At 48.0% G+C, this 13,126-nt stretch overlaps 1 protein-coding gene across 3 annotated transcripts in view; it reads right to left on the bottom strand.

Moving 5' to 3' along the window:
* Positions 1–13,126, bottom strand: part of LOC105496484 (solute carrier family 13 member 3) — a 122,749-nt gene that overhangs the window by 67,046 nt on the left and 42,577 nt on the right. The window contains exon 1 of one of the 3 annotated variants that reach the window (XM_071079177.1): positions 8,106–8,125. The exons of the other annotated variants lie outside the window; for them this stretch is intronic. The gene's annotated coding sequence lies outside the window, so the exon portion shown is untranslated. Of the gene's footprint in view, positions 1–8,105; positions 8,126–13,126 lie in introns of those variants that run through there. 3 annotated transcript variants of the gene reach the window in all.

Genomic DNA, 13,126 nt, shown 5'->3' with positions numbered 1-13,126 from the left:
CCTTTCTCTCTCTCCCCCTCCCTCTCTTTTCTTCCTCTCTCCCTCCCCTTTCTTTCTCTCTCTCCCTCCCTCTTTCTCCTCTCTCTGTCTCTGGATGCTCCTGTCAGGATGTCAACTCAGCCCTCTGTGAAGGAATGACTCCAGATACAGCACATGTCAGCTGGAGAGGTGACCCAAGGGAAATGGCAGGAGTTGGGAAGTCAATCTTTGGCCCACTTGGGGCTTTGGCAGCAAGTGGGTCAAGAGTGTGTTTTATTACCTTGCTGGAGAGGGACTGGAGCAGAGCCAGAGTGAGCCCGAATGCCTCCCTTGCCTCAGCTGAACTTCCTGTGGGCAAATGGATTCAGATTTGCCAGCTGTATGCCAGACATCTGGTGGAGAATTAGTAAGAAGTGCTGCTGCCCCTCATCCCCCCACCTTCTCACTCTGCCAGGCCTTAAGAACAAAACTAACTTCCAGAGAGCAAAAATCTTCCAGGGGACTTGGAGGCAGGGACTAGAGCACTGAGGCCTGTAAAATGCTAAGTGGTGGGCTCTCAGAACAAGCAGGCCAGGACTGTTCCCACGTCCAGGTCTTTGCACCTGCTCTTCCCTCTGCCTCGCCCTCTTGACCCCCCCCACCCCCTTTCTATCTCTGGCTGGCTGGCTCCTTGCTGTTCAGCCCTCACTTCAAAGGTCTCCCCTCCAGGGAGTCCACCTCTGATCACACTGCTCATTGTGGTCTGCTGTACATTATCTGGCTCCATTCTTGTGGAGCCACTTATCACTGGCTGGAGTTTATTTTTTTGTTCATTCACTTATTATCTCTCTCTCTCTCCTCCCTGCAGATCGTGAGCACCATGCAAACAGGGCCTTCTCTATCTTTGTTCACCTCTATCCTCAGTGCCTCAACAGGTATTTGTTAAAAGAATGAATAAATGGGCCGGGCGCGGTGGCTCAAGCCTGTGATCCCAGCACTTTGGGAGGCCGAGACGGGCGGATCACGAGGTCAGGAGATCGAGACCATCCTGGCTAACACGGTGAAACCCCGTCTCTACTAAAAAATAAAAAAAAAAAAAAACTAGCCGGGCGAGGTGGCGGGCGCCTGTAGTCCCGGCTACTCGGGAGGCTGAGGCAGGAGAATGGCGGGAACCCGGGAGGCGGAGCTTGCAGTGAGCTGAGATCCGGCCACAGCACTCCAGCCTGGGTGACAGAGCGAGACTCCGTCTCAAAAAAAAAAAAAAAAAAAAAAAAAAAGAATGAATAAATGATACAAAGTCCAGCATTTCAAACTCATATGCAGGGGACAATTTAATGGGTAATGTGGGCTGGTGTAATCAAAGTCACGTTTTCTCAAGTCTGATTTGCACTTCCAACAGTGCTGTGGAGACAGAATACTGTTATTTTAGCAGGGGATAAAAGTGCCCAAGCTTAATGGTAACTTACAGCTGGCATTGGACTTCGGTGTCATGAGTGCAATAGGGAGGGGTGGGGACTGTGGTGAAGTGGGGAACACAGGGACCCCCCACCACGAGGACAACTGCTGCTCAGCTCCCCTGATTGTTGTGATACAGGAATGTGGGTCCTGTGATGCCAGCTCTCCTGATGTTTCAAGAGAAGCTTGAAATTTTGCTTCTATGTGAAATCTCACAGTTTTAAAAGATTTTCTCATTAAAAGGAAACTGTGGGCCAATTAAAAAAAAAAAAAAACTACATCTGCAGGTGGTATTCAACCCATAGTCACCAATTTATGACCTCTCATCTAAGTGATTTGAATTGGTAGAAGGATGGACCCCTGTGGTAATGAATGAAAACCCCACATAGTGTGTATGTGCCCACACATGTACAATACTGAATATAATGTCAAGATGTTGACAGATTAGTAGGGATCGCCGAACTCTGTACTGAAAATCCCTGCTCCATTTTACAGATATAAACTGAGGTCTGGAGAGGAGGTGTGGTGTCTTCAGGACCATGCAGAGCCTAAGAGTAGATCTCATCACTCCCAGCCCCGGATACATTTGAAACAGTGGAACTGTAGAGGGGAGTCCAGGTGGATCCATGATTTTACTCCACCCAACAGCAACTCCAGTCAACCTCTGCCTCTGGGCTTCCTGTTTCATAAACTCACACCAGCCACATGGCCACACTGAGGTTCAGTCTGCGTGTCTGCAAAATAGAGGCTTCCCTTGGGTCCTCAAGGGCAGATTCAGGTAGGAAGGAGTGTGGGGCCACATGATCCCGAGGCACTGTTCCTTTTAATTTTAACTTCTGGAGTTCATAGGTTGGGAGAGGTGTCTGATTTTGCAGACTCATTTTCTGGGTCAACTCAGAGTGAGCAGTTTGCCTTCTTGCCACTTGTTTCTGTCCAGTGGCTGCATTTTGGGAGGGAGAATCTTGCTGAGCGGGCCCAGGAAAGAAGGAGTAGCAGCTTCGGGTAACACATTGCTCAACTTCCAGCCTATTCCTCTGCCTTCAGAAGCCAGTGAGACTCAGCTACAATCTCTAGGGCTGAAGAAACTGACAGCAAGGCCTAACAGAGTCTGCACCTGGAGAAGACAGGTGCCACAGGGAAGGAGCCTAGTCCTAATGATCAAGGCTGACCCCAGAGGCCAGATTCTGGGTGAACTTGATATGGATGAGGTTGGGAGGATGGCTGAAAAGGAAAGTGGTCAGCTGCCTTTGAAGGGGAAAGAGTGCCAAGGAACTCTCTAGTGCTGGCCTGTCTAAACAGTGAAGCCCTGGGCCACATGTGGAATTTAAGTTCAAGTTCATTAAAATCAAACGAAATTTAAAATTCCAGTTTCTTAGTAACACTAGCCACATTTCAAGTGCTCAACAGCCACATGGGACTAGGAGCTGCCATTCTGGACAGAGCAGATATGGAACATCTCCATCATCAAAGAAAGTTCTATAGGACAGAGGTGTTCTAGAGAACTCAGGCCCAAGGGCCAGGAAGCCTGGGCGTAGGTGGTTCTGCTGCTGAATTCTTACAGCAAATCACTGAACACTCTGAGCCTAAATTTGTTCATCTTCTAATTGGGAATAATAATATTGGGATGTCTACATCACAGAGGATTCCATAGGACAAATGTCTGTGAAAGCATTTTGAAGTGTGTGATTGACATTTCTATCTTAGGGATGAGATTATGAATAAATCTGGATTTCTTTCTTATATGCTCTATTTTCCAAACTTCAACAATAAGTATGCACATTTTTTTTAAAAAAAGAAGGCATCCTCTGAATACAAAAGTGATATATCTGTAAAATTATTGGGTTACATGTTCTTTCTCTGAGAATTAGTAGATATTTAATTATTGCAGAAATTTGAGTCCAGCCTGATTTCTCCCACCCCTTACAGCTCACTTGAAGTTTTTGCCTGGATATCCATAAGGTTTTTACTATTAAGTTTCAAGTCCATTAATGTTACTACAATTTGTCTTGATGAGTGTCCATAAGCTTTTTCTGGAAAACAGTAAGCTCTTTCAACCTGCATATGTTTTAGTTTTGTTTTGGAGAAATGTTCTTCTACTAAAGATCCCAACATTGTTTTCTGTTTTATTTTCTTCTTCAGTATCACCAATTATGCTGATGTTGGATTTCCTTTGTCTTTCATATTGATTGTTTTCCATTCGTCTTTTCTTACTTTTCTTTTCCACTTCATTTTGTTCAGTCTTTTTAGCCTACATATCATGTCTCTGATTATGTTTTTAATATTTCCCCATTTTGCTCTGATACAGCATTTATAAGACAATAGCTTTACTTTTCTCTTCCACTTACTTCCTGAGTGCTGTTTTTTCACCCCCCTCTGCTTCTTAATATCTCTTCTTTGCCCTTTTTGTTTCTTATTTTGAGATTTGTTTTAGGCAGGCATTTTTTTAAGTATATATTTCACAGAAAAACATCTGTCCAATAGTTCCTCCCACTTTATACAACAAATCTTCTAGTATTTATTCTTTTTTATCCTTTCTATTTTATGTTTCTTTGCTTTTTATTTCTCGTGCTCTCTTTTTGGCAGATCTCATGTTGGCTCCTTATTACAGAATTGGAGTCATTCTTTTAAGACCAGTTCTTTGTTGGAAGAAAGTGTGGGGAAAGGAGCTGGCCCACAGGTATTCAAACATTGGCTGTGTTGACTATCTCAGAATGCTTTATCACCAACATGGACCCAGAACATGCCTCTCCTCTAAGCAAGCTGGAGCCCCTTACTCAGTGTGAAGTCCCAAGAAGGTCACAGTTCTTTGGTGTCTCTTTAGCATTTATGTCTCTTTGACTGACTGAGAGAGAAAACTAGAAACTTTACAGCCATATAGGTGATCACTATACGCAATCTCTCTCCCACGTGCCATTCCAACATCCCACTTCTTGACAAGGGTCTTGGAGCCTCCTCAATCAGTTCATCTGAATGCTGTGCTGTCACATACATCTCAGGAACTCTCCCTTCTCCCACATGCATGCTCCAGGCTTTGCCAGTATTAGGAAGTGTCAGAGTTCAAAAACACTTCAGGAGAACTCCTTGTCCTGCCCATGATCTGCAGAAGCATGCACTGCTCTTGATTTCCTTCTGCAATTTGGTCAAAGTTTCCTGCCATTGTCAGCTCTTCTTCATATGCTGGTGAGGTGGGATTGTAGTCTTTCCTTCTTTCATCAAAGATGGCATATGCGTCTCCTTTTGTTGCTTTTGTGGCTGTTTTCAGACTGCTTCAGAAAGGTGAATGGAATAAAAACGTCTTTGTTCTACTAACGTAAACCGTAAGTGCCTCCCACCTAGAAATTCTGTGATCAGAAAGTGCTGTTGATCCTGGGCCTATTAATTCTCTTCACCTTCAGTTTCCTTGTGTGCCGCAGACATATGATCATAGCACCTTCCTTGGAGAGATAGTTATTAATATAAGGTAACCACTGACTCAGTGATTGATACATACAGTAGCTCAATAAATATGATATATTGTTATATTGTATTAATAACATTATTATTAATAATACAATTAGATCAATTTCATAAAGCTGGCCTTCAAAAATATTGTTCTTAAATCTTAAAATATGATCTCAGAATGAAACTGAGATCATTTAATCCAATGGTTCTTGATGGGGGGTGATTTTGTCCCCCAGGGGACATGTTTTATTGTCATGACTGGTGGAGGGTGCTCCTGGTATCTAGTGAGTACAGAGCAGGGATGCTGCTAAACATCCTGCAGTGTCCAGAACAACCTCCTACAGTAAAGAATTATTTGTTCCAATAGGGTCAATGTCCACAGTGCTGAATAAAGTGGAGAAATCCTGCTCTAATCTAACTTTTAGTCCTTACAATGGAGGAAATGGTTGTCCCGAAAAGGAAAGTGGCTTCCCTGAGGTCACACAGTGAGTCAGAGGTAGACTGTATAAGTTAAGGCCATGCTTTCTCTTAGTTCATTGAAAGGCCATTGTGCCCTGGGCTTTATCAGGCAGCAGGAGTTGGGAGCAGGGCTGCCACGTGGGCGAGGCTCATGCACGACCCTGAGTGAGCTCCTCCTTCAATCTTGCTCTCCAAATGCTTCATGTGGCCCACCCTAGTCCTAGCCTTGGTCCCCAACTCAGCCCTGCTCACACCCGCCCAACCTAGACATACTCTCCAAAGTCTGGCTTTCTTAGAGGAAGGCTTATAATCCCCCCCACTCCGCCAAAGAAATCCCAGCTTCTCAAGCTTAGCCAATACATGACCACGGGGATTAATGCCTGCAAGCAAAACACGCAGGGGTGAGAGGAGGGTGGAGAGAGAGAGAAAAAATGCCATGTCAGGTGGTTAATTTTTGAGCTGGGAAATGATTTCCAGGCATACACAAGGTAAATTTTCTCCTACTGCCCCACAACTTGCCCTCTTCGTGTAGGAAAGGAAAGAAAAATGGTCTGTTTTCCGGGACCCAGGGGTAGGAATTTTCAGGACACTGTCTCCACCACCACTGTCCCCTTCCCCCTGCCCCAGCTCCCTGCTGGGCTGCAGCTGGCATTTTTGTCAGGGCACTGGGCAGTTACCAGGCTCTTGGCAGGTACTGGTAGCTCCATGCCAGGCAGAGAGCTGGCTGGCCCAAACTTTGGGGACAGGACTGAGGCCAGCTGCCCACAGCAGTGCCCTCCTGCTGCCTACTAGGGTCCCACTCCTCAGGAGTGTCCAGGGTTGGGACCGTGAAGTGCTGAACTTTGAACTCTAGCAAGGCAGAGCCTTAAACTTCACGGTATCCCCTCGCCCAGGACTGAGCCTGCACAGTGCCAGACCCTCTGGAGCCATGTAGGGTTTGAAGCATCATGGCTCAGGCACTCAGGACTGGGGGCGCTTCACCACTCTGAACCTATCCATGAGTAAACACGAATAACATGGGAATGACAGCATCACAGAATCACCACAGTGGGACATTGCCTGGAAGAAGGCCAGCCCCAAGGGGGAAAAAAAAAAAAAAAAAGGCTGTCAGGATCAGGGAAAAGAGCCATGGACAGGGATTTGGGAGCTGGGAGCTGGAGGTTGAAATCCAGACCTGATGTCAAGAAGTAGAGAAGACTATGGGTTATGAGTTTGGCACCCAGTGCCAGAGTGCCTGAGTTCCAATCCTGCATCTATAGCTTCCAGAGCAAATGACTTAACTTTGCTCCTTGGTTTCCTCATCTGTAAAATGGGGGTGATGATAATAATGATGATAAGAATTTCAACCTCATAGAGTTATTGTTGGAAGGATTAAATAAGTTCATGTAGGTAAAATGCTGGGTGCAATGCATACTCTAGAGTAATCTCTCTCTCTTTCTTTCTCTCACTCACTCTCTCCCTTCCTTCTTCCCTCCCTCTCTCTCTTTCAATAGATAGACAGACAGATAGATAGCTTTTTATCCACCCAGATCGATCTATCTATCTATCTATCTATCTATCTATCTATCTATCTATCTATCTATCTATCTTCTATTTATCATCTATCTATCATCTATCTATCTATCCATCATCCATCCATCTATCTATCTATCTATCAATTATCTATCTATCTATCTATCTATCTATCTATCTATCTATCTATCTGGAGATTTACATATCTAATGTTACCTACTACTGGCAGCTGTTACTTTGTTACATTCCTTGCCCTCTTTATGTTAGAAGGTTCATCCCAATGATCCGTAAGCCACTTCAAGTCCACCATTTGGGGATAAAGGTAACGATTCCAGGTGCCACATATATACGGACCCCAAAGGGAAAGAAATTTGGAGCACATACAGTAGGCCCAGGGAAAGGACCCAACCTGGAAAGAAGCGAGAGAACCCAAGAGAAACCCTCTCTGCCAAGGCCAAGAAGAACATTGGCATGAGACCTCCACTTAGAAGGAGGAGGTTAAATCAGGCAGGTGAAGGCTCAGGGGAACAAGGCCACCAGAAGACACATAGCTTGGGTGCAAATCTCAGCTCCACCACTTGCAAGCCACCAGCTTCAGGCTGACTCATTGGCTTTTTGGAGCCTCCCTGTCTCCATCTGTAATTTTAAATGCATATTAGGCCATCCTCAGAGAATGCCCAGGGAAGATCAAAAGGCAGGTGAACATGGCTGTGCTTTGACAGCCCCGCAATACGGGCATTTCTCCCCCAGCCTCTGGGGCAACTCTCCCTCATGGCCTCAGTGCCATACCACTGCTATCTGAGATAGCTACACGTGTTGAGCCCTTACTACACGCCAGGCACTGTTCTGCAATTCCCTCGTTAAACTCTACCCACTGCTCCAAGAGGCAGCAGCAACTACTGTTTATGGGTGGCTTGGTTTATTGTGGCTCAGAGAGCTCAAGTGACTTGTTCAAGGCCCTCTGCCTCGATGCAAACCATAGACAAGAAGAACAAAGCAACTATTGATTGAGGGCTTACTACGCTTTAGGCGCCAAGCCATGCTTTTTGGGGTGCATTAGCTCGCCTGTGTGTCCCAATGACCCTGTTTAGAAATGAGAAAGCACGCAGAGGTTCGGCAACTTCTCTGCCCATGTGGGTACATCTAGCAAGGGATAGAGCCACGATCCTACCGTGGTGGTCTAGCCCAGGGCCGTGGTCCTGATCTTATGGGCCCTAGCCCCAGGGCTCAGCGATGAAGATGACGGTGAAGGGAGCGGCTGGCATTCACTGAGCACTTACTATGTGTTGGTGCTGATTAAAGCCCTTTGTAGTAATTGTGTCTGTAGCTCTTCTCAGGCTCTGGTAGGTTCTATTAGAGGAAATGAAAGGACAGGCACTCAACAAAAGGTGCTTGATAGGCATTTTCACATCCTCTCTGGGGGCTAATTCAGTCTTCAGGGTGAGCAGAACTGATTTTCATCCACTTTCCAGAGGGAGAGACTGAGGTGTGGAGGGTTAATCCAGCAGTGATGCAGATGGAAGTTGAGGCTACCCAGAAGTCTTGTCTCTGGTTGCCAACCGAGGCTCCCTCTTACCTTGTCCCATGCCCCAAAACACTCTGAGAAGGCAGCTAGGGCCCACCTGTGTCCATCTGGGCACAAGACTCAATGGGGGAAACAGAAAGGGCAGCAAACTTGCCCCAGGAGATGTCTGAGCCCCACCCCTCACCCCTCCCCTAGAGTGGACTCTGTTAGACCCCTGGACTCATTAGCGGATGTTGTGACAAGTTCAAGTTCCTGGAGCCATTCATTAAAAGTGTTCCTGCGGTGGCTCACACCCTGTGGTTGCCCAGGCCTCACTAATCATTCACGAGCCGGACAGGAGGGTGGTTGTGGGAGTGCTGCCCTGGATGCAGGAGCTCCTGGTGGCCTCACTCAGCCTGAGGAGGGTAGAACACGTTGTTCTGAGAAAAGAAGCTGATTCACGGTGTGACCTTGGGCAGCTCCATCCTCTCTCTTTGCCTCATTCTTCCCAACTGTCCAGCTGGTTCTTTCATCTCCCAACATGAAGCAGGGTGGTGGGGTGCATCAAAAGCTCCCCCCAGGGCCCCTCTACCTCCCTTTTCCCCTGTCATCCTCTCCCACACCTTTGAGGCTGGTGCTAATGGGGGGACTTTCTCCAGGTGAAGTGAAACCCTTCCCGAAGGCACTCGGGTGGGACGAACCTTTAAATCCCATCTGGGCTCTTCAGTTTAGTTTTTGTGTGACCAGGGGACCAAGGATCAGTCTCCTAAAAAGGCTGTTATGAGGACCAAGGAAGGCCACTTGTTGCTTCTTAGACACTTGCCATGCTCCCACCCATCTTTATGTTAGAAGGTTATTCCCAATGATCTGTAAACCACTTCGGGTCTGCCATTTGGAGATAAAGGTAATGATTCCAGGTACCACATATATATGGGCCCCAAAGGGAAAGGAATTTGGAGCACACATGGCAGGCCCAGGGAAAGGACCTAGCCTGGTTAGATGAGAGAGAATCCAAGAGAAATCCTCTACCGAGGCTAAGAAGCACACCCGGGTCCATGCAAAGGGACCTCTGCACTTGCTGTTCCCTATGCCTGGAACGTTCTTCCTTTATAGAGGCTCAGGGCTTGCTCCTTCACCTTCTTCAGGTCTTTGCTCAGATGTCGCCTCCTTTTGGTTTGTGTTCCAATGCTCCCTTTTCCAGGACACCTTCCGGACTCTACAATTGCACTACCCTCATCCCCAACTCCCTCCCTACCCTGCTTTTATTCTCCATAGCAGTTATCATCACGGGACCTACTGTCAGAGGCGTCTGAACCAGAGCGACTCCATCTTGAACAGGGGCTGGGGAAAATGAGGCTGAGACCTGCTGGGCTGCATTCCCAGGAGGTTAGGCAGCCTAAGTCACAGAATGAGATAGGAGGTCGGCAGGACTGGTTTCACAAGATACAGGTCACAAAGATCCACCTCATGAAACAGGACACAGCAAAGAAGCCGGCCAAAACCAAGATGGCAAGGAAAGCGACCTCTAGTTGTCCTCGCTGCTCATTATATGCTAATTCTAATACATTAGCATGCTAAAAGACACTCCCACCAGCGCCATGACAGTTTATCAATGCCATGGCAGCATCCAGAAGTTACCCTATATGGTCTAAAAAGGGGAGGAACCCTCAGTTCCAGGAACTCCCCACCCATTTCCCAGAAAACTCATGAATAACCCACCCCTTGTTTAGCAGATGATCGAAAATAACCACAAGTATGCTCAGTTGAGCAGCCCATGCCACTGCTCTGCCTGTGCAGTAGCCATTCTTTTGGATTTTTTTTCACTTCTCTAATAAATTCACTTTACTCTGTGGACTCACCCCTAATTCTTACTTACACAAGATCTAAGGACCCTCTCTTGGGGTCTGGATTGGGACCCCTTTCTGGTAACAATACTATAGATCTTGCTTATTTATCCCTCTCTAGAATGTCAGCTGCGTAGCTGAAAGGATTTGTGACTGGTTCACTGTGACTGTCTGCCATGTCCCCCTAGAATAGTAGCTGGTACCTAGCAGGCGCCCAGTTGAAATTTTTTGACTGATTATATTAGTCACTTGTGGGTAGCACCTGGCACGCAGGGAACACTGAGGAAATATCCCTTTTGATTCCATAATCATTCAGGATATATGGATTAAGCACCTGTTGTGCACCAGGTACTGGGGTGCACTGGTGGACAAGACGGACAAGGTCCCTATTAATCTCTCACTATTTGGAGGTCACTTTTTTGGTTGACAAAGCGCCTGGTTTCCCTGGCTCCTCATCACAGCCCCATGAGGCTGGTGGGGCCATGGGACAGATGAGAAAACCGAGGCTGGCAAGGGAAGCGCCTGGCTTTCACTTGCAGGGAAGTTCTTGGCCAAACTCGGCTCTGTCCTGGATCATCCGAGCCCACATTCTGTGCTCCCACTGCTTCCTGGGCCCTGGGCTCTGCTCCACCCTTGACAATTTTTTTTATTTTTATTTTTTTGAGACAGACTCTATCACCGAGGCTGGAGTGCAGTGGCGCGATCTCGGCTCACTGCAGCCTCTGCCTCCCAGGTACAAGTGATTCTCCTGCCTCAGCCTCCTGAGTAGCTGGGACTACAGGCGCCCGCCACCATGCCTGGCTAATTTTTGTATTTTTAGTAGAGATGGGGTTTCACCATGTTGGCCAGGATGGTCTCGATCTCCTGACCTCGTGATCTGCCCGCCTCGGCCTCCCAAAGTGCTGGGATTACAGGCGTGAGCCACTGCGCCCAAACTGACATTTTCAATTTTCTTATGTTTACCATCATCCCAGCTCCACCTGGGTTCAGCTGGTCCTGCCCCAGGCATCCTGGGAGGGGGCGCAGTTGGGAAACCAGTGAGTGAAGGGGAAGCTGGTCCTGGGGGAAGCCATCCCTGCTGGAAAGGCCCGGCCTGTTTCCAAGCCCCTTTTGACAATGCACCTCCATGCTCACAGTCCTTCACTTCTCAGGCATCTGGGAATTTGGGATTTTGGCCAAGAATAAGAATGACAAGGGAACTCTCACTGAGATTTTTCTCTGAATAAGCATTATCTCAGTTAATCCCGCAGCCCCTAGGAGATGAGCTTTATTCCATTTTATAGGGGAGGAAATGGAGGCTCAGAGAACCCAGTAACCCACACAGTGAGTAAAAGGAGGATGTCAAGAGGATTCAAGAACAAACCTCATCCCCTATAATGCCCTTCCAGACCCCAGAGCCAAGAGCTCATTTGTAAGGCAAGTAACACCACTACCACTACTACTAACGATAGCAAACACTGTCCTAGCACCTGTTCCGGGCCAGGTACACCCCTAAGTACTCTGGGCATATGAACCCATCATCACAACATTCCTATGAGGTAGGCCCGATCAGTATTCTCATTTTACAGAAGAGGAGACTGAGGCACAGAGAGGCTAAGGAACTTGCCCAAGGTCACACAGCCAGGAAGTGGGAGAGCAAAGCTGGAGTCCAGGAAGGCTGGTGCTAGGGTTCATGCTCTCATGGTGCTGTCCCTCCTCCTCCACCCCCAGGAGGTGATTCTGGGGACATACCACCCCAGGTGAGACAGGCTCCTTCTCCAGGAAGGGGAAGCCAAGGTCTGGAGAAGTACAGGTTCCATAGCAAGAAAAAAGTTAAAAGCAGGAAGCAGTTGATGTGTGGTTTAGTGGGGGTGAGAATGTCCTCGGAACAGGCCTCAGTCTCCCCTATCAACCCCAATGAAAGGTGAGAGCTGGGCCTTGGCAGGGCTCCCCAGGCCTGGACGTCCCATGATTCTGGTCCCAGACACTGGCAGAGCAGGACTGGCTGCCCAGTGAGCTGCCCACACTTGCGGTGGGGCACTCTGCGGTGTAAAATGCCCAACTCAGGCACCATGAGAAGTTTTGCTGACTGGTTCCAGCCCTTTCCAGAGAAGTCTGAGTGGGGCTTCAGGCCGGGGCAGGGATTGGTTAATAAGAGGCGCTGGAAGAATGTTCCTTTGCTCTGCCCCTCACCCCTAGGCCCCCAGAGCCAGCGCTTTCAGCTTGTCAAGAGAGAAAGGTGCAGGAGGCATGGTAAAACCCAGGGCAGAAGCGGGGCTGTGGGTGGCGGCAAACAAGGGACTCTTTTGTTATTTCCCTAGCAAGGGAAAGGCGGCTGTCCTGACTGCTGCAGACAGAGGAGCTGTCAGCTCCGTCCAGTGAAGCCTGGAGCTGGCCTCTGAGAGGCCCTGAGGGCAGGAGTGCCTTTCTCCTGCCTGGAACGCCCTCCATTTCCAAATCCTCTCCTTCCCGTCAGGGCCTCTGCTTCCAGGCTCTGTGCTCATAGGCTAGCACGCCCCTCTTTAGGCCTCAGTTTCCTCATCAGCAAAATGGGACTCTGGACCATGCCTGCCTCCGCGTGTCAGACAGATCAAAGGAACGAATGCATCTGGGGCAGGGGTTCTCAGCCGTGGCACCGCTGACATTTGGGGTCTGAGGATTCTCTGTGGGCAGCTGTACTGTCCATGGGAGGGTGTTTAGCAGCATCCCTGGCCTCTACCCATCAGCTGCCAGTAGCACCCTACTCCCACTGTGAGAATCAAAATTGCCTCCAGACATTCCCACACGTCTCCTGGAAGCAAATCAGCTGAAATACTCACTGATTTAAAGCATATCCTCTAAGGACTGAGACACAGTAGGTGCTTTGTCCCTGAAGCTAGCCAACTTTTTTTTTAGCTCTTTACAAGCATCGTCTATTATTATCATACCCATTTTACAGATGAAGAAACTGAGGCACAAAGAGGTTAAGTAACTG

Source organism: Macaca nemestrina, chromosome 15 (assembly GCF_043159975.1).
Source record: "Macaca nemestrina isolate mMacNem1 chromosome 15, mMacNem.hap1, whole genome shotgun sequence".
NCBI lineage: Eukaryota > Metazoa > Chordata > Mammalia > Primates > Cercopithecidae > Macaca > Macaca nemestrina.
Note: the sequence above shows the minus strand (reverse complement) of the source record. Positions and strands in the feature narration are given on the sequence as shown.